This window comes from Anolis sagrei, chromosome Y (assembly GCF_037176765.1).
Source record: "Anolis sagrei isolate rAnoSag1 chromosome Y, rAnoSag1.mat, whole genome shotgun sequence".
Classification (NCBI taxonomy): Eukaryota; Metazoa; Chordata; class Lepidosauria; order Squamata; family Dactyloidae; genus Anolis; species Anolis sagrei.
Window position 1 is genome coordinate 59,458,494 of NC_090035.1, and position 22,777 is coordinate 59,481,270.

Genomic DNA, 22,777 nt, shown 5'->3' on the forward strand with positions numbered 1-22,777 from the left:
AGCACAAAAGTACGCATCAGGGCAATGTTCCCGCGTTGAGCAGGCAGTGGAAACGTAAGGCAACACAAAGCACAAAGCACAAAAGTACGCATCTGGGCAATGTTCCCGCGTTGTGCAGGCAGTGGAAATGTAAGGCAACACAAAGCACAAAAGTACGCATCAGGGCAATGTTCCCGCGTTGAGCAGGCAGTGGAAATCACAACAGCAAAACAGCAGAGAGGAAACAACCAGGCACATCTTAACACCTCTCAACAAAAGATTTTCCCAGGCTCAGCCAGGCCTTCAAATGCTAATGAAGGTGGTCAGTTGAAACATTCACACCTAGCTCTAGCAGAGAAGAGCTCTTTACCCCACCCCAGCCATTCCACAGTTATATAAACCCATTGTCCTAATTCCAACAGACCTCACTACCTCTGAGGATGCTTGCCATAGATGCAGGCGAAACGTCTGGAGAAATGCCTCTAGAACATGGCCCTATAGCCCGAAAAACCCCACAAGAACCTAATTATAATATTGTTCCCTGTAGGCTTCCTTTGTTTGAGAAATGTTAACTTGTGCTTGATTGTTAGCTGTCTGGTGTTTTCCTTTTTCTGAGAGTTCTTTATTTACTGTTCTGATTTTTGTATTTTTTAATACTGGTAACCAAATTTTATTTTATTTTATTTTATTTTGCCAAAATGGCGCTGTGACAATACACTCTTGCTGCTTGGCCCCGGAAGTGAAACTAAATTTTCCTCCCCATTTTTTCCCCTTTCTACCCTCGGCATCACCCCCACTCCAGCTGAAGTCTCCAGGACACTCCTGGGTGGTTTTTGTGGATGATGGAGGGATCTTTCATGGGAAGATAGGCAGGAGGCTGATAATCGCTTCTGCTATTTCACCGCAGACAGAGCACCGCTGCCTTTACATCACGGCCGTGTGCTCCGGATTTCTCAGCTCCCAGCTTGCACCTTAGAAACAGAGGAGCTGCACAGCAGTTTGGCAAGTTTTGGAGTGTTGACAGTGTGCACAAGAAATCATAGGAAGTGTGTTCACATAAGATTTCGGGGAGGGAATCCTTCCTCCCCCTGTGGAAGTTCCTTGAGTTTAATGGTTTAGTTTTTGATGGTTTTGGAATATGATTGATGGTTTGTCCAGGGTTTTGGAACGTAACTGATTATTGTGTATGTTTAATCAAGCACTTTGTTTGATTATAGATTGTGGAAGGGCTTCAGGAAGATCAGATTGTAATAAGAAGCAGGAATCTTGTGTCAGCTTCATAGGAATTTTGAAGGATAAGAGTGGTTACTATAGGAAGGTTTTGGTAAGTGGTAGGAAATGAGTTTGTTGGAAATTCATAGGAACAATGATCTCTCCCACCTATGTGATCTTTTGGGGGAAATCGTTCAGCCTCATTCTGCAACAGATTGAGACCCTGAACAAGAAAATAGATCACATTTTCAAAGAAATTTCCCTGATTTAGAAAACCCCCACTCCTCATGACATTTTAAAAGATGAACTTGCTGTTTCTACAAATTTTATTGAAGACTTAATTGCAATGGAAGGCCAAGGGAGGAATGGGCTTGGTGGGCAGAAGGTAGATGATAAGCTAGGAAATGAGGACTTTGGGGGAGGGAATGAGCTGTTTCCTATTCAAATAGGATAGGGGAGGGTAGGGCTGGAAAAAACATGCTCTGTGCAGCTAAGTTTAAACAACAACTTACCTTTTGAGTCCTCTGATCATTTGCTGGACACACCACGCCAGTTCCAACATCTGTTACAGAAAAACAATCTGGCTGTGGAAGTTTCGAACTCATTATGGAACAGAGGCAGATGGACATCTAAGAGAGCGGTCCAGACATCACTATCTTAAATTTTATCTATAAGCCGGTTGGAAGTGAAGATTGAGACCATCGACTGGCTACATAGAGAGTATCAATCCTATGCTCAATGCTCCACGAGACTTCTCATCTCTATGGATGATAGATTGCTAGTAGACTGCTAGTAGTTGCTCTCATTTGGACCTCAAGTAAAGCAGTGGAGCATTACTTTTAGAAGGGTGCCTTCTGGGAAGGCCGGGGACCGTGGTTGGGACTAGAAGTCCTGAAGCATGGAAGAGGAGGAAAGGGGGAATGAGGGGAGGGGGGAAAGCAGGGGGGAGGGCGGAATGGGGGGGACTACAAGGGACAAGAGTTCACAATGGTTCAAGCCACAAAAATTGAAATGATGTCCAATAAATTAAGAATTTCAACACTTAACACTAGAGGTCTAGGGACGGTAATTAAAAGAAGGCGGATCGAAGCCCTACTGAAGAAGGATGCATTGGATGTAATCTTCCTACAGGAGACACATCAGAATAAACTGGGTTTGAATGAATTAAAATCGAGTTGGATAAGGAACTATGAAAAATCCTTTGGGTCATCAAAATCAAGAGGTGTAGCTATAATAATTGCAAAGAGATGTAATTTTGTCATAAACAAGGTATTGAAAGATGAGGAAGGTAGATATATAATAATGTATGGTGAAATAATATTTATTTATTTATTTATTTATTTATTTCGTATACTTCTAGCCCGCCCTTCTCAACCCCCAAAGGGGGACTCAGGGTGGCTTACAAAAGGCACAATTCGATGCCCACACAATAATACAATAAACATATAAAAACAACAGTTAAACAGTTATAACAATTAAAACATCACTAAATATCACAGTCAATAAACCAATTTCATGCACAGCATTTGCCAACTCAGAGTCCATACTTCATTCCATATTGTCTATTCCTATCTGTTGTAGTCCTTTATTTATCTGCCAGATTACCCAAACGCCTGGTCCCAAATCTATGTTTTTAATTTCCTTCTAAAGGAAAGGAGGGATGTTGCTGATCTAATTTCCCCGGGGAGTGAATTCCATAGGTGAGGGGCCACCACTGAGAAGGCCCTGCTCCTCGTCCCCGCCTTCCCAGAAGATCTTAAACTCCGAGGTGGGGTGTAGAGGGAGATCCGTACAGACAGATGCGCTGGGCCGGAACTGTATGGGGTTTTGTAGGTCAAAACCAGTACTTTGAATTGTGCTCGGAATTGAATCGGCAGGCAGTGGAGCTGACATAGCAGAGGGGTGGTATGCTCCATGTATGACGCTCCGGTGAGTAGTCTGGCTGCCCCCCGCTGGAAGTTTCCAAAAAGTCTTCAAAGGCAACCCCATGTAGAGTGCGTTGCAGTAATCTAATCTGGATGTAACAAGATCATGGACCACTGTGGCCAGATCTGACTTCCCAAGCTTACGGGCGCAGCTGGCGCACAAGTTTTAATTGTGGAAAAGTTCTCCCGGCCCCCGCTGAGACCTGGGGTTCCAGGCTCAGCGATGAGTCCAGGATCACTCCCAAGCTGCGAACCTGTGTCTTCAGGGGGAGTGTAACCCCATCTAACACAAGTTGTAACCCTATGCCCTGTTCGGCCTTACGACTGACCAGTAGGACCTCTGTCTTGTCTGGATTCAATTTCAATTTGTTAGCTCTCATCCAGTCCGACACAGCAGCCAGGCACCTGTTCAGGGTCTGGACAGCCTCCTTGGTGACAGGTGAGAAGGAGTGACAGATTTGGACATCATCTGCGTAGAGATAACATCTCATTCCGAAACTCTGAATGATCTCCCCCAGTGGCTTCATGTAGATGTTAAATAACATCGGGGACAAAATTGAACCCTGTGGGACTCCACACAGCAACAGTTCTGGAGCCAAACAGGTGTCACCCAGTAACACCTTCTGGGACTGTCCCTGAAGAAAGGATTGGAGCCATTGCAAGGAAGTGCCCCCAAGCCCCATATCTATGAGGCACCTCAGAAGGATACCATGACCGACAGTATTGAAGGCTGCTGAGAGGTCCAACAGAACTAACAGGGACACACTCCCCCTGTCCAGTTCCCGGCAAAGATCATCTACCAAGGCGACCAAGGCTGTCTCAGTTCCATGTCCCGGCCTAAAGCCAGACTGTGCCGGATCTAGATAATCAGTGTCTACCAGAAATCCCTGGAATTGTGCCCCCACCACATGTTCCATGACTTTGCCCAAATAGGAGAGATTGGAAACTGGCCGATAGTTGTCTAATTGAGTGGGATTAAGTGATGGTTTCTTAAACAGCAGAGGATAAATATGTATTACTAAATGTATATGCACCAAATGTAAAACAGCAAGAATTTTATGAAAAAGTCCTAGATCAAATAGAGAACTATCACCAACAAATTGTAATATTTGTAGGGGATTGTAATTGTTATATGGATCAAAAAAATAATAAAACTACGCAAATGTCAAAAATTAGAAATATTGAAACAACGGACCTAAGTAGAGTGATAAACAAATGGCAATTAAAGGATGTGTGGGGATTGGTAAAGGGAAATGAAAAAAATATATACATATTATTCAGCTGTACATAAAGTTTATACAAGAATAGATTATATTTTTGTTTCTAAAAATATGTTAAGTAAATTGCTAAATGCTGATATTGGAATTATTAAGATTTCGGATCATGCCCTGGTGTCAATTGAGATTGCCTTGAAATGTAATTATGATAAAATTAGGAGATGGAGATTGAATACAAAAATTTTGAAACATAGAGAGATTGTGGATAGAGTGAAATCAGAATGGCAAGAAATTTAGGGTTTTAATAAAAAGGTTGTTTCAAAAGGAGTGCTATGGGACACAATGAAAGTGGTGGTGAGAGGGTTATGTATAAAAGAGACATTTAAACTCAAAAAAAGGCAAGAAGAAAGGAAAGGAAATCTAGAAAAAGAAATAGAAGAGATTGAAAAAGAATATGTAATAAAGAGAGATACACAAATTTATGTAAGGTTGAGAGCTAAAAAAGAGCAATTGGATAAAATGGAAATAGATGAAGTACAAGAAAATCTAATATACTTAAGGAGGGAATTTTTTGAATTTAGTGATAGGAATTCAAAGATGTTAGCTAAATCCACACACACAAAAAAGAAAATGGAAGGTATGATAAGTATGATAAAAAATAAAACAGGTAAAATATGTAGAACTATGAAAGAAAAATTGAAGGTTTTTGAAGAGTTTTATAATGAATTATATCAAATAAAAGCTAGCTCCATAGAAGCAATTAGGAAATATGTGGAGGAAAATTGGGAGAGTAAGTTGGAGGAGAAAGATAAAGAATTATTGGAACAACCTATTAAGAAGACAGAAATAGAGGAAGTTATTAAGAATTTAAAAGCTGGGAAAGCTCCAGGTTTGGATGGTCTGGGAACAGAATTTTATATAAGTTTTAGAGAAGTTTTGATTCCAAAATTATTAGAATTGTATAATGCAATAATGAAGGGAGATAATAATGAATAATAATAATAATGAAGGGAGATGCCAGAATCATGGAGGAAGTCATTAATAATATTAATACCAAAACCTGATAAAGATTTAACAGACCTAGGGTCATATAGGCCTATATCGTTAGTTAATCAAGATGCAAAGATTTTATCTGCTATAATAGCTAATAAAATGAGCAAATGCATGTTCCAGGAAATTAAAAAAAGATCAGTGTGGGTATGTAAAAGGACGACGAATGTCAAATTTGATGGGGGGGGGGGTATTAAATAAAATTTGTTTGGCTCAAGAGAAGAAGATAAAAGTAGGGATATTATCATTAGACATTTTTAAAGCATTTGATTGTGTGGAATGGGGGACATTAAGGGAGATTATGAATAAATTTGGAATGGGAAGTAGAATAAAAGGAATATTAGATCAATATTATTCAAGAAATTCAGCAGTGGTAACTATAAATGATGGAGTGACAAATGAAATAAAAGTGACAAGGGGAACAAGACAAGGTTGCCCTCTATCACCAATTTTGTTTGCTATGGTGATAGAACTATTTGCAAATGCCATTAGGAAAGATAAGAACTTAGAAAGGCTAGGAAAAAAGGAGAAATAGAAGGTGAGTTTATTCGCCAATGATACATTGTTATTTATTGAAAACATAGTAAGTAAAATGGATAAAATAAAGGATCATTTAGAGATATTTGGGAAAACAACAGGTTTACAAGTTAACTGGAACAAGTCAGAAATGATGCTACTTAATTATACAAAGAAAGAAGAAAACGACTTTATAGAACAGAGTAAAATGGGAATTAGAATTAAGAATAAATTAAAATACCTGGGAGTAATAATAACAAAGGATTTAAAAGAAATGGAAGAGGTAAATGTAGTAACATTGAGAAAAGTTGTTCAAAAAATGTTAATAGATTATGAAACAACTCTCTACTTGGAGAGATGGAACAAGAAGATGGGTTTTAGTGTTATCCTGTGACATTATTATTATTATTATTATTATTATTATTATTATTATTTTACTGACACAAAAGTACAGTAAAACAAAATGTCACAGCAAACGAGATCTATATGGTGGATTTCATATCAAAAAATCACAAGTCAGAAACTCCCCAAGCATCTAGGACTGTGTGATGTATTTTTGAATGATGTGCACAGATCCAAGTAAGGTTGCCTTTTATAGTTGACAGATGGTGATTTTGTCAATGTTTATTGTTTTCAAATGCAGGCTGAGATCTTTTGGCACGGCACCCAGTGTGCTGATGACCACTGGGACCACATGTACTGGTTTATTTTCGATTTTGAGGTCCTGATAATGGCTGAGTTTTTCCTGTTGTTTTTCCTCAATGCGACTGTCACTTGGTATGGTGACATCAATAATCCAGACTTTTTTCTTTTCCACAATCATGATGTCTGGCGTATTGTGTTCCAAAACTTTGTCAATCTCAATTCGAAAGCCCCACAGTATTTTTGCGTATTCATTTTCTACTACCTTTGCAGGTTTATGATCCTACCAGTTCTTTACTACTGGCAGGTGGTACTTGTGACATAAGTTCCAATGAGTCATTTGGGTTACAGAGTTGTGCCTCTGTTTGTAGTACATTTGTGCTATTTTCTTTCAGCAGCTGAGAATGTGATCAATGGTTTCATCAGCTTCCTTGCACAGTCTGCATTTTGGGTAATCCACTGATTTTTCAATCCTGGCCTTAATTGCATTTGTTCTTATGACTTGCTCCTGGGCTGCAAGAATCAGGCCTTCTGTCTACTTCCATTTGTGAGCCATAGCCAGGTATTCTCCTTGTCAACTTTTCCTTCAATTTTGTCAAGGAACTGCCCACATAATGCTTTGTTGTGCCAGCTGTCTGCTCTGGTTTGTAATGCAGTTTTCTTGTATTGGTTCTTTGTCTGCTATGCTTTGAGTAGTTTCCAATTACTGATTTTATTAAAGCAGGTTCTTGGCTTTCTTTGACATATTCTGCCAGGGCGTGTTTTTCTTCTTTGGCTGCTTGTAAAATTCCCCTGCCACCAGACTTTCTAGGCAGATAGAGCCGGTCAACATCACTGCAAGGATGTAATGAATTATGAATGGTCATGAATGTTCTTGTTTTTCTGTCCAAATTGTCCAGTTCTGCCTGCATCCTGTTTATGATGCCAGCAGTATATCTTATGACAGGTATGGCCCAAGTGTTTTGGCCTTGATGGTATTGCCTCCATTGAGCTTGCTTTTGAGAATTTTTCTGACCTTTTGAATGTATTTTTTCCTGACCATAGTTTTCACATGTTCATGTTTGATGCTGTCCAACTGTAGTATGCCCAGATGTTTATAGGCCTCTGGCTGGTGACACTTTATTGCTTGGCTATTGGGCATATTTATGCCCTCACTTTCAATGATTTTTCTCTTCTTCAGTACCACTGTCGAACATTTATTTATTTATTTATTTATTTATTTATTTATTACTTCGCTTATATACCGCAATTCTCAGCCTAATGGCGACTCATTGCGGTGTACAACATAGAAAAACAGGTGCAAAATACAACATACAAAAATAATCCACAGTACATCATTATCAAAAACATCTCATCAAAAACATCAATATAACTACAAGCCATTCTGAGTCATCTCATCGTCAAGTTCACAGTCCAATACCATTTCCATTGTTCCATTCCTATGGTCGAGTTACCCGTCATTGCACTACTATTTATATGCCTTCTCAAACAACCAGGTCTTTAACTTCCTGCGGAATATCAACAGTTTGTCCAACCAAACTGAATGTTGATATCAGTGCTAAAGATTCATACAGTGTTAGTCAGAGATTTCAATTTTGATTTTCCCATACTACTTTGGGTCTTCCATGTACAGCAGATGTGAAATTTTGTGAGATTTCTTAGAAGTTTTATAGCCGAGGTTTGATGAAAAGCAGTGGGGACAATGAGTCTCCCTGGAAGATTCCTCTCCTGATGTTGACAAGTCCGTAGTTTTTATTTCCAACAAACAGTTCAGTTTTCCAGTGCTTCATCATATTTTCAATAAAAGTGCCAATTTTTTTACAAATTCCGATGGTATCTAGGCATCCAATTGTGTGAGAGTGAGTCAAAGACTTTTTTGTAGTCAATCCACATCATGTGAAGATTAGATTTTTCACCTTTTGCAGTTCTCCAGAATCATTTTGTCAATTAATAACTGGTCTTTAGTGCCCCTGCTTTTTCATTTGTTGCCTTTCTGTTCATCTGGCAGGATGTTCTTTTCTTCAAGTTAACCTTGAATTCTGTCAACTATGATGCCGGTCAATAATTTAAACATAGTGGGCAGACATGTTATCAGCTTGTAGTTTCCTGGTACTACTCCTTTTGCTGGATCCTTTTGTATCAGATTTGTTCTCCCAGTCACTGACACTTCCATTCACTGACACTTCCTTTTTGCAGCATCTCATTGAGATGTTGAGCCATTTTCCCATGTTTGTTGTTGTTCATTCGTTCAGTCGTCTCCAAATCTTTGTGACCTCATGGACCAGTCCACGCCAGAGCTCCCTGTCGGCTGTCACCACCCCCATTTTTTCATGTAGACTAATCAAATATTTTAGCCTCCATTTTTCCATGTAGACTAATCAAATATTTTAGCCAAAATCCATGCAGTTGATCACTACCAGGCGATGCCCAGTTCTTGACTTTTTGCACTCGTTTGCTGATCATTTTATTTGTTATTTCCATATGTTCAATTTTGTTCTGTGAGAAATTTTCTTCAAACTCATTATTCACCCAGCACTTTTGTTGTAGTTATTATTTTTCCAAAGTTCTTTCCAAAACTTAGTTGTTGCAGTTTTCTCAGGCTTTATGGCTACTTTGTTGTTTGATTCAGACTATGGCAGAACCATCTTTGGTCTGATTGAAACAGTTGATTTTGTCTGTACTGGGTTATTCTGGCTTCATATCTTTCCATTTTTCTGGCTATTGCTGTAATTTGTTCTCTCACAATTTCCAAAGCTTCTTCAATTTTTCTGGTGTTCAGTCAGTACTTTCTGATCAGATATTGCTTGATTTTGTCATTCTTCAGTTTCTTCTCCTTCATATTTTTCTGATCATAGATTTTTGATTTTTTGACCAAAAAAGTTATAGAATTCATGGATTTGGATAGACTATCGTGCTTAATGAAAAATCAGAATAAGGAAACCATGACCAACTAGAACCACTGTAAGGAATACTTAAAGAACATTCAGAAATAATAGGCCAACAATAATAAGGACAACTTATATAAACAACAGAAAATAGGGAATCTATCCCATGTTTCTTTTTGGAATTTAAACCAACAACTGCAAACTGACCTTCTTCACAATATACTATCCCTCTGTGGCTCAAACGGAAGTGACCAGCAACACATTCCCCCTAACCCCCCCTTTTTTACCTACTGACTTGTGCCCCCCCTTCCCTGACCCCCCTTCCCTTTCCCCCCACTACTTCCCTCGTGTCTTTTACCCCATCTTTGACTCAATATCTTAGTATTTCCAAGCTTTTCTTTCAAGTAATGTTCCCCCTCTTTCGATGTTATAATTGAAAATCAATAAAGAATATTGAAACCTGATTTTGTCTGTACTGGGTTATTCTGGCTTCATATCTTTCCATTTTTCTGGCTATTGCTGTAATTTGTTCTCTCACAATTTCCAAAGCTTCTTCAATTTTTCTGGTGTTCAGTCAGTACTTTCTGATCAGATATTGCTTGATTTTGTCATTCTTCAGTTTCTTCTCCTTCATATTTTTCTGATCATAGATTTTTGATTTTCAATTCCAACTTGGCCTTCCATTTTGGTTTTCCAGTCGATTTTCTTGGAGGCTGCATTGGTTGTAGGAGCCCAAGCTCTTCTGTTACTATCACTGCTGTACTGTAGGCAAACTGGTTTGTTTGTTCAATGGATGTTATTTGGACAGTAGAAGGTAATGTAATCACATCCTTCATGAGAGGCACCAGGTGTCTTTTAGGCATTGTTTTTAAAGTTGGGAGTCACTTTCTTACTGGATTTGATACAGCATGGACCATGATTTTATCATTGAGCTCTTGTTGGCAGTTCAACAAATAGTTCAGATGCTGGTTCTTCAAATTCTTGCAAAAGCTCCACATTTTCTTCTGGTTCAGTCTGTTCCAGAGTTCCAAGTGTTGCTGGAGTCTCTGCTACTGTCTGTGCTGTAACCTGATGGTTATTTACTTTGGAGATTTTTCTGTATTTCTTCGAGTTCAACTTCACTGAACACTTTGTCCCTGATTATGTATCAGCCAGCTGGAGTTCAATTATCTGTGAGTCAGGGTACTCTTGTTTCCACAACTGGTACATCCTTTTTTGAGAGCCACGCTTTTGAGGTTCTGATTTGTAATAGCATTTCATAACTGTGCGGTTTTCTGACATTGTATATTTCTGCCGCTTCTATGATTATTCATTTTTATTTTGATTATGTAGCTCACTTGTCGATGGATGTCCAGACTCATCATCAGCTATCATGGTCCTTTTTATCCCAGGCATCGACCAAGCCATTATAAACTTCGTTTTGGTTTGCTTCTCCATAGTGCTAATGGGTTAGGTGCTCTTAGTTCCACTCCTTAGCTGAGACCTCTCTGGCATGGTTGGACCTGGTGGTACTTACACTACTGCCAGCACAGCTCTCAGCATCCTTGGAGCAGTGAAGCCCCCATCATGACAAGGTGGCACCCATCCATGGGATTATTATTATTATTATTATTATTTGAAACACAACAAGATGAGTCTACAGCAGATACTCTGCTAGCTGTTTAATTGGATCACACATCGGACACTTACCAAGTGTCTAGGACTGTGTGATGTATCAGCGAATAATGCGTGCAGATCCCAGTAAGGTAGCCTTCTGCAGCTGGCAGATAGTAATTTTGTCAGTGCTGATTGTGTTTAAGTGCAGGCCAAGGTCTTTAGGCACTGCACCCAGTGTGCTGATCACCACTAGGACCACCTTTATTGGTTTGTGCCAGAGTATTTGCAGTTTGATTTTTAAATCCTCATATTGTGTCAGTTTTCCAGTTGTTTCTCTGCAATCCTGTCATCTGGGATTGCAACATCGACGATCCATACTTTGTTTTTTAACACGTTGGTGAGGTCAGGAGTGTTATGCTCCAAAACAGTGTCAGTCTGAATCCGGAAGTCCCAGAGGAGTTTGGCGTGTTCATTCTCTGTAACATTATTATTATTATTATTATTATTATTATTATTATTATTAACATTATTATTGTTGGGGACTTCCGGGTGGAGGCACGATGGAGGCTACAGCAGCTTTCTGAGTTCCGAGAGCACCAGAGAGGGGTCTGGAGAATGACATATCTCCCCAACAACGATGGAAAAGGTCGGGTTGGAAACAATACTCACTGAGGACGCTTTAGATGTCTCCTGTGGCTTCAGGGATGGGTTGTGGGGACTCCCATGGGACCCCCCACAACCCATCCCTGAAGCCACAGGAGACAAGACCTGGGAGGAGGACACCGCCCTGCTAAGGATGGCGAGCAAGCCTACTGCCTTTACTTTATTTAATCAAACCTCCTAAAACAAAAGAAGTTAAAGAAGAAAGATAAAGAAATCAGAGGAAAAAGATAGAGGTCAAAGAGAGAAGACACAGAAAGCCTCTAAAAAAACCAAAAATATCCAAAGGTACTCACAGTAACAATAACTCCAGGTACCAGGAGAGAAAATAGTGAAGAGTAGAGACATCAGACTGGCAACAAAGATCCGCCTAGTCAAAGCCATGGTATTCCCTGTAGTAACCTACGGATGTGAGAGCTGGACCTTAGGGAAGGCTGAGCGAAGGAAGATAGATGCTTTTGAACTGTGGTGTTGGAGGAAAGTTCTGAGAGTGCCTTGGACTGCGAGAAGATCCAACCAGTCCATCCTCCAGGAAATAAAGCCCGACTGCTCACTGGAGGGAAAGATACTAGAGACAAAGTTGAAGTACTTTGGCCACATCATGAAGAGACAGGAAAGCCTAGAGAAGACTATTCTGCTGGGGAAAGTGGAAGGCAAAAGGAAGAGGGGCCGACCAAGGGCAAGATGGATGGATGGCATCCTTGAAGTGACTGGACTGACCTTGAGGGAGCTGGGGGTGGTAACGGCTGACAGAGAGCTCTGGCATGGGCTGGTCCATGAGGTCACGAAGAGTCGGAGATGACTGAACGAATGAACAACAACAACCAGGAAAGTGGGAAACGCAGAAACGTGGAGTAAAGGCCGAGGAGGCGGAGGAGAAAGAGAACGCTAGTAGCGGCCGCAGTTTCCAAGAGCCACCGTAAAGTGCCAAAAAGGAAAGAAGGACGTGGAAAGGTCGCAAAGGAGTAAAGAATTGCATGGAAAGCCAAACAGCTAGCAAATATTACTGAAAGCACAACAGAAGAAATCAAAGGAAAATATAAGAAAAAGACAATTTTATCAATTTAAGAGAACAAAGGCGGCGGAATAAAACTGGAAGCTAGGACGCGCCGCTAACCTAAAGAGAATCAAGCAAAATAAGGCCTGGAAGACAGCTAAACCTTTAGGAATCCACAGGAACATAATAAGGAGAAAAAAAACTCACAGATCCAGTCTCTTTTAGTTCTACTGCTAAAGTGAGTAAATATTAATTATTACTAAAATCAGGTTATATTACTGTTAGACTAATAAAATTGGTAACATTTGATATCTGTTAATAGCTGTAATAGGTAAATAAATTAAGTAAAATAAAGCTAATGAATGTATAGAATGGCATGAATTGTACAACTGTTGAATATTAATTTACTTTAGAATAATGAGTGATTTATCGAAGGGGTAATGATTTAATGAAATATAATACTAAGGAGTAAATGGAAATTAGAAGTTTAGAATACTGCATAAACTGTAATTTGATTCATAAATTCATTAATTCTATGTAATTTACCACTATACTACTAATTAATTAATCCAAACTGGATGGATAACCTCATTGAGTTTCCTAACGGCTACTGAATTTTGTGACTTTGAACTTTGGACTTCTGTAAATAACGGACTTGTGAGATTAAAGAACTGGAATAAAATAGGGAAAAATCAAATGAACTTTATGTGTGAAATTAAGTTGGACCATCCACTTTATCCCATTGACTAGATTACACACAAGTTGTATAGTGCATTCCAATCTTAAAAACTTGATCGATTAAAGGAATAATAATAAAGTTAATTACAGAGAAAGATGGAGAATCCAGAAACAATAAAGCATAACAAAGTATTAGCAGCAAGAAGACACTCCTTGCAGGGAGAACCATCTTTAAAAGATTTAATGGCTGAGATACTTAAAATTCAAGAAACACAGGAGAGAGAGGCGACCTTCCTTGAGCTCCCTCACAACGGTAGCGGCGACGGCAGCAGCAAGGCCCTGTGAGGCCGGCCGGCCGGCCTGCCTGCCTCTGTCCTTCCTTCCGGTAGGCCCCTCCTCCATGCCCAGGATGGACCTCTGGGCCCGCCGCCCCAAAAAGCCTGAAGCGAGATTCCAGGTTTCTCCCAGGGAGGCGTCAAGGTGGCTTGCAAGTAAAGCAAAGCAAAAAGAAATTACGTCCTGACTTTAAGAGCTTTCAAAACACAATTGGATAAGCAGCTATCTCAAAACTGAGCCCTGAATGACTTCCGGTAGGGGCATCATGGCGGACGCCACGATTTTCTGAGCTCTCTCTCAGGGGACCAGCATTGCCAAGTGCTAAGGTAGAGTTTGACTCTCCCCATGTTGATGGATAGGAGGTCAATGTGGAGCTAGACCCAAAGGCTGTGGAAGGCACCCCCTAATTTAGGGGATGAAACCCACACAGGAGGAAGACCCGAAGGGAAGCGAGCACGGCAAGGAGCACCTGTCTGCGGCTACGGGTGAGGACGCTGGCCCCTATTTTAAATATAGAGAAGAAAGAGGGGAGAATAGACAGTCCAAAAGAAACAAGGACACTCAAGCAACAAATTTAAAATAACTTAAAGAGATATCCGCCCCTCTTATTCCTCTTCATTGAGGGAGGAGGGAAGAAAGAAGCCGGGAAAGCAGAAAGAAAACAGAGAAGGAGGGCGTAATATTGCAGCTGGCGAGCCGAGTGGAAACCGGCGCCCAGCCCAACACAAGCCCTCAGAGTTGATTTGAACCAGTCTGGAAGTGGGCTAATTGGAGCAAAAGAAACTTTTTAACTGAGCTCTAAACAGTAATAATGTGTGAAAGCTTGAAAAATACCAGTTTGTTTGTGCAGCCGGAGACTCGATTGGAGGAGGGCCGAGAGAGGAAAGAGTGAAGAACGGCGAAACAGAAATCAGGAAGCGGAAGTAGCAAACAGGCGGTGCAAGAGGAGGAGAGACAGGAGACAAGAGCAACGAGTAGTGGTGAACAAACTGAGGACTGGAATCATGTAAGGGGAAGAAGGCGACAGCCACAGGAGCATGGAGGAAGAGGGACAGGCATCGGAGAGTTGGAAAGTAAAGACCAAGGGAAGAAGAGGTGAGAATAGACCCAAGAGGGAACCAAAAGGGGATAAAGAGAAGGCTCCAGAGCGGGAAAGGAGAGGCGGAGGCCGGAAAGAAGGACGCTACAAGTAAAGGGGTGAGGTCCGGGCGCGAAAAGCAGATGGACATCGCCATTAAGGTGGACTAATTACTTGGGCCACACAAGTTAAAACCTATCTCCTACCCAATTCCTTATTACATCCAACCCCCCTTACATCCAACCCCCCTTCCAGTTAAGAATCCCCCCAATCAATCCCTCATATCCCTTCCTCATCCCAAAGACTGCAAAGCTCATCACTATGCCACAAGGGAGTTGACTTCTTATATAGAACTACAGGGCTATAGGGCTTCAAGGACAATACCTGGAAGGGAACCAAATTTGCTAAAGGAACTGGGACTAATTAATACAGGACATGACCTATGAAAAGGAATTTGGAAGAATGGAGAGTGGAGGTCCAAATGAAAGCTTAAAGCTTAAAAGGACCTGGACACAAAAGGACTATTGAACGACCAGGCAAAACGCATGAAGAAAACACAGAACGGAAGGAACATAATTGGAGTGTCTGGGAACCCTCCTCTTGGCCCTCTTCTGTCTTTTTCCTTCTGACTTTTTCCTTTTTCTCTTTCTTTCTTTCTTTTTTTGCTCTTTCCTTCCCCCATTCTTTCCTACCCTCCCTCTCCCTCTACCCCCGCCATTCTTCCCCTCTTTCTCTCCCCCCTTTTTTCTCTCATTTTTTTCCTCTCCCCCCTTTTTTCTCCTTCTTCTCAACAAAGGTGTATATAACAGTGATTCAGAAACTGAACAGAGAGACTAGCATGTATTAAGTGACTTTTAGGAGATACCTTACATACTTAATGGGTTACAGCACTAAGAGACTAGAGGGAATATCATGACAATCAGCCTCGATTAGGAGGCTTAAATCGATTGTGTGAGAATTAGTACAAAAATAGTTAGATATACTAAAAACTGTACAGGGACGACTTGACAAGCTGGGTATAATCTATGTTATACTAATACTATATAAAAACATTTAGATATATAAGGAGCAGCATAAGAACATTGAGATATATAAGGAACAACACGTTATGTCTGTAAATTATTACTACCTCACTGTATATCCCTCATCACAAGTCTTAGAAAGAAGACGCAAATACTTCTTCCTCACTGATGAGCTTAAAAAAAGGAACATAAGATTTAAATGGGAGAAGGAATAATGGCCACTTGGGAAGACAACAAACATTGGTTAACAACGGAACTTATGGCAAGGGCATTCTTCGACAAATACATGGGAAAAGAAGGTGAGGACCCAAAGGAGAGTAAAGGAAAAGATGGACGGGGAGAAGAAGATGACCAGGAAAACAACTAGGAAAGACAAAGAAAAAGACCAAGAGAAGTATCCCCAAAGGAACATAAGAGCTATGCGGACTCGGCTTTGGCGAATACGGCTACTGACAGAGAAAAGACGAAACAGATGGCAAAAAGTATTAATGGACTGGAAAGGAACAAGGAATATGAGATTGGTTATGATTCCACTATGAGACGAAGCGGATTTTTAGTGTAATTTTGTAATTGTTGTATTGTTAATATGTTGTTGTAATTGCCTCTTTGTAAATTGCCTTTTTATATGTGTTGTACACCGCCATGAGTCGCCCTAAAGGGCTGAGAATAATAAATGCATCAAATAAATAAATAAATAAATAATAAAATACTTTCAAACAATGTAAACGGTTTAAATAACACAAATAAACGAAGGAAAATTTGGCACCAACTTCAAAAGGGGCAATTTGATATAATTTCTTTACAGGAAACCCATATCTGTCATAAGCATATAGCCCATCTAACACAAAAGAAACTGGGGAAAATGTATTGTGCGTCTGGAGGAGAGAGAAAAGGGGGGGGGGGGGTAATAATATGTTAAAGAAACAATACCATCAAAACAGGTATTTAAAGATGAGGAGGGGAGAAATTACTATACAATTTGGTGGGAGGAATGTGCTGCTGTACAATATCTATATTCCAAATGGTGTGAAAACTAAATTTGTAGAAACGCTACAAAAGAAGATATTAGAGCAGGACTATGATGATTTAATCATCACAGGTGATTTCAATGGGGTCATAGACAGTAAAATGGATAAATCTAAAGGAGCAAAACCAACAAATAACTACTACATGGGAGAACTCCCGAGAGACTTTAAACTATTAAAAGAAAACCTAGGATTGCTAGACATATGGAGACACCTTCACAAAGATTAACAAGATTTTACCTTCTGGGCACTTCTGGTGGAGGCAGCATGGAGGCTGCAGCAGCTTGCTGAGGCTCCTCGAGCCCCAAAGCTGAAACCTCACCTAAGGGGTCGGGGGAGTAATATTGCCCCCCAACAACGACAGATAAAGTCGTGTTGGCATTCTTCCAAGGCACGCAGCGAGGGGGGGTTTCCTTGGAAACCTCTACTGGCAACGAGAGACCTTGGAGATAAGACCCGGGATGAGGACGCCGACCTAATGGGATGGTATTGCGGCCTACCGCCTCCATTAAGATTAATTAATTGGAGTTACAAAGAAACAAAAAGTAAAGAGAGATAAAGGTAACGGAGGGAAGAAAGAGCAAAGAGCAAAGAAAGGAAACTTGCTGAATAAGCTACCCATAGAGACTGGACATAAGAGTAAATTATTTGTTTGAAGGGGAGCTCTTTGAAGTCGAACTATTTACAAACTACAAACTACAAATTGCTCAAAATTTGACGAGAGAAAAGAGAGAGGAAACCAGCAAAGGTAACTTTAATATATTTTAATATTTAATGTTTAACACTTAAAATATTAAAATATTCAACTTATATTACTTAGCCAAGTTTGGGCAGCTTGGAGAATAATTTTGTATTTAAATTATATGTAACATTTGTGTAACCCTTAGGAGAACCCATGTGAAGCATTTATAGTATTTGTAGTGCACTACCGCATAGGCTACGTATAATCTACTATATATTGTAGACTGCATCCTAATGTACTCCTCTCCATGTGATAGTAATAATAGGTAAATTATGTTTGGTAGTAGATTTTTTGTAATAGCTTTGTAATAGTGTTGTAATAATTGTAATAGTTGTAATAATAATAGTAGGCTCTAGGGTACAGGGAAAGTAAGAGCCAGCAACTGGAACCTTTCGGGACATATTGGAAACAAGGGAAATTACAGGAAATAAAAGAGCAAAGGAATATGGAGCAGATTACTGCAACAAAAAATAGTAAGCTCCTAACAGCTAGAAGACATTCACTACAAGGGGAAAAGGTGCAAAAGCCATTAGGGAAAAAGTTTTGAAAGCACAAGAAGAACCATCTGCTGCAGATATTATGGCAGAGCTAATTAAAATTCAAGAAACGCAAGCTAAACTACAAGAGACACAGGAAAAGATGCAAGCTTCCCAGAAAAATTTAGAATCCAAACTGGAGAAAATGATAAAAGATGAATTGGGGAAAATAGGAGAAGAAATTAAAGAGGAAATATCTGCTGTAAGAACAGAAATGAGTACAATGCAAACAGAAATTAATGAAGTAAAAAAAAGAAAAAGTAGCACAGTAGCCCCCCCCCCCCGACCACCCAACTAAGGAGGGCGAGAAACCGGGATTCACCACGATCCCGCAGAGCCCAAGCAGCTTGGTGAGAGCTTGGAGGAAGCCGAGGAGCCGGGAGAAAGGGCCAGGAAGGCGGAGGAAGGCGAGGGAGCGCCGCCATTGCAACGCGGCTGGCTCCCTTCGTCAATAACCCGCATCCCTTACCGGGTGAGTGCCTGACCGACTGCTGGTTCCGTCGGCCCGCCACCTGGGCTGCCGGACCGCTGTCTGAGTTGCGGTCTGGGCTGCTGCCGAGACCACCGCCGTGAGCGCTGCAGCTGCAACTACTGCCGCGGCCGCCATTTTGCCGCCGCCTCCACGGTTGGAATGCGCTCCCTCGCGGGGAGGGAAGCAGCTGGGAGGCCGAGAGGCTGAGAAGAGACAGCCGCTATTGCAGCAGCTGCCATTTTCCCGCCGCCGCCGCCGGTGGATCGCGCTCCCTCGCTCCCCCGCTGGGAGGGAAGCAGCTGGGAGGCCGAGAGGGACAGCTGCTGCTGCCGCGGCCGCCATTTCGCCGCGGCTGCTGCCGCCACGGGTGGTCCGTGCTCCCTCGCTGGGAGGGAAGCAGCTGAGAGGCCGAGAGGCCGAGAGGAGACAGTGGAGCCACTCCACCTCAGAGCGCTGAGGAAGGGACGAGTTGGGACTTGCACCGCCGCCGCCATCATCGCCACGGTGAGAACCTCCCCCCCCTCCTCAAAGAGCTCCAGCCAGCTGACGTTCCACTGCGGCTCCGGCTGCTCAACGTCCCTCGGGGTCAGTCCGGGCCCAGGGAGAGCCCAGGGAGGGCTGGTTCTTCATTGCGCAGCCCCCTGCCATCCGACAGCCAGATACCAACCTGGCCTTCTTGCGGGCGAGCTCGCCTTCACTGGGGCGGAGGCCGCGGCCAGAGACATCTCCCCACCCGCGGCCAGGAACATCTGCCCGCCCGCCAGGAGAGCAGAGCGGAGCGAAGGACGCCCCTCCTGCTGGGGAGCGAGCCGCCATTGCCGAAAAGCCGTGGCCGGAAACACCCCCCCCTCATCCGAGGACTAGGCCAAGCGGAGTGGAGCGGCGAGAAACAGCGAGCCGCCAGGGCCGAGAAGCCGCGGATGGAATCACCTTCCCCGCTCGGGGAGCAGGCTGGGCTGCTGCCGCTCGGTGGCAGCCATTGCCGAAGAGCCGCGGCCGAAAACACCTCCTCCCCTCATCTGGGGATTAGGCCAAGCGGAGCGGAGCAGAGCGGAGCGACGAACAGCAACCAGGGCAACTAGGCTGCTGTGCTGTGAGCGTCATCCGGCTGGGCCCATCATCAGACCTTTCCAGCTGGGCCTCTCCATCTGGCCTGCATAAGGCTAGGCCTCTACCACCAAGGCCCCGTGAGAGGGCCGTTGCAGCGCAAGGACTACTGGAACGGGGCCCTGGGCTATTTGAGCCGGACCCTAGCCACTTGGCCCTCTACCATCTTCCACCACCTGGGCCCCCACTAGCTGGGCAAGCAATGTGTAGATCTCTTTGTGCAGACCTTCTGTGTTGACCGACATTGTGTAGACCTTCTTGTGCTGTCCTTTCTCTGTGTTGACCGATATTGTGATAGACCAATTGTGCTGACCACTGCCGTGTTGACCATCTCCGGAAGATTGAAGACCCATCCGCTTTTTAGATCAACCGTCTAGAGATTACATCTTGAATCACAATAACCTTACCTAATTGCTATCACCGACATCTTCGTAATAGTGTGTTTACATATTACTAACATAGTACGTTCCTTGGTTGTCTTTCGCTGCTAAGTTAATACAAGAACGCATTTAGCACTTTAAGGCGCCTGCCACTTGCTGCTAAACTATACTAGCACTTACGCCCCCTTCCTTATCCCTCTATGCCGCACTTTAGTTAGCATTGAGAGCCAGTTTCGGGTATCTGTTGCACTTTAAGATCTTTGCACTTTATGAATTTGCCCCAACGGCACGTAGTTGTGTTGTGACTGAGTTGTGTTAGTGATTGTGTTGCACTTTAAGACTCTTGCACTTTACGAACTATCTAACTGGTGTGGCTGGAACGCCTATCACCATCTGAATTTATTGTTATCCATGTGGTTACCCATCCCCCTATTTGTACTGTCCCTGTTATTATTGACCAGTGGAAGGGGCAAGGGAGGAGGTGGGCTGGAACCTGTGAACAAAAATGAGGCGGGGAGGGGGCAGGAAGGGGAGCAAGGGAGTTGGCAAGGGCCAACAAACCAAACAACTAGCGGAACAGAAACTAAGACCTTGGTTTTGGATTGCGGCATGGAGGAGGGGAGGTGTTCCACTAGCCGAGGGGCCCCCATAGAGGTCGTGGTGGGGATGGGGAGATGCGGAAAAAGGAGACCTCAAATTCTGCCTAATTCGGACCGCGTATCTACATTAATAATCCCAAATCGGTCTCCTAAGGTAAATTGGTGTAACCAGGTGAGCGGGCCCTCTGGATTGAAGGTGGTGCTGTTGAACGCCAGGTCTGTCAACGGAAAAACGACCTTTATCCAGGATTTAATCCTGGATGAGCGGGCAGACCTAGCGTGCATTACGGAGACATGGCTGGACGAGGCTGGAGGGGTAAATCTTACCCAGCTTTGTCCTCCAGGCTTCTCCGTACAGCACCAACCGAGATCCGGGGGACGGGGAGGCGGGGTCGCAGTGGTCTATAGAGATTCCATCCATCTGACCAGGAGTCCCATCCCGCAGACCACAAATTTTGAAGGCGTCCACCTGAGGGTGGGTGACCGGGACAGAATAGGGATTCTGCTAGTGTACCGTCTACCTCGCTGCACTACAGTCTCCCTACCTGAGCTAGCAGGGATGGTCTCGAGCCTGGCGTTGGAGTCCCAACGGCTTCTTGTGCTGGGGGACTTCAATATCCATGCCAAGGCGACCCTCACAGGAGCGGCTCAGGACTTCATGTCTGCCATGGCGACCATGGGGCTGTCCCAACAAATATCTGGCCCCACCCACTGTGCTGGACATACATTGGACTTGGTCTTCTGCCAGGGATGGGAGCAGGGTGGCGGTGTGGAGGAGTTGTCCATCTCTCCGTTGCCATGGACTGACCACTTCCTGATCAGATTTAGGCTCACTGCGCCCCCTAACCTCCGCAAAGGTGGAGGACCCATTAAGATGGTCCGCCCCAGGAGGCTTATGGATCCGAATGGATTCCTGACGGCTCTTGGGAATTTTCCCGCCACCTCGGTAGGTGACCATGTCGACGCCTTGGTCGCTCTCTGGAATGGGGAGATGACCAGGGCAATTGACATGATCGCTCCGGAGCGTCCCCTCTCAAGTAGCCGAGCTAAACCAGCTCCTTGGTTTACTGAGGAGCTGGCAGTGATGAAGCGAAGGAAGAGGGAACTAGAGAGCGTGTGGCGTTCGGACCCAAGCGAGTCAAATCGAGCACGGTTTGTGTCCTTTTTAAGGGCATATGCCGCGGCAATAAAAGCCGCAAAGAAAACTTTCTTTGCGGCCACTATTGCGTCTGCAAAAAACCGTCCGGCGGAGTTGTTTCGGATTGTCAGAGGTCTTTTAACTCCCGCCACCTCAGGCGGGAGCCCTGACAATTCGGTCACGCGCTGCGAAGCATTTGCTCGGTTCTTTGCAGACAAAGTCGCCTTGATCCATTCTGGGCTGGATGCCATGTTAAATGCAGTCTCCGAGGATGTGACACGAGCACCTGCTTGGCCTATTTTGATGGATTCTTTTCAGTTTGTGAAGCCCGAGGATGTGGACAAGATACTCGGAGGAATGAGGCCCACCACGTCCATCCTAGACCCCTGCCCATCCTGGCTTCTGAAGGAGGCCAGAGGGGGATTGGCTGAGTGGGTAACGGTGGTGGTTAATGCCTCCCTTCGAGAAGGCAAGATTCCAGCGAGCCTAAAACAGGCTATTATAAAACTGCTGTTGAAGAAACCATCATTGGACCCCACTAAATTTGACAACTTTCGGCCTGTTTCCAATCTCCCCTTTTTGGGCAAAGTCATGGAAAGCGTGGTGGCCTCACAACTCCAGGTATTCTTGAGAGACACGGATTATCTGGATCCGGCACAGTCTGGTTTCAGACCAGGGCATGGTCCCGAAACGGTCTTGGTCGCCTTAGTGGATGATCTGCGCCGGGAGCTAGACAGGGGGAGTGTGTCCCTGTTGGTGCTCCTGGACCTCTCAGCGGCCTTCGATACCGTCGACCACGGTATCCTTCTGGGGCGCCTTGCGGAAATGGGTCTTGGGGGCACTGCTTTGCAATGGCTCCAGTCATTTCTGGAGGGCCGTACCCAGAAGGTGTTATTGGGGGACTCCTGTTCAACACCACAGCCTTTGATCTGTGGGGTTCCTCTGGGCTCTATATTGTCCCCCATGCTGTTTAACATCTACATGA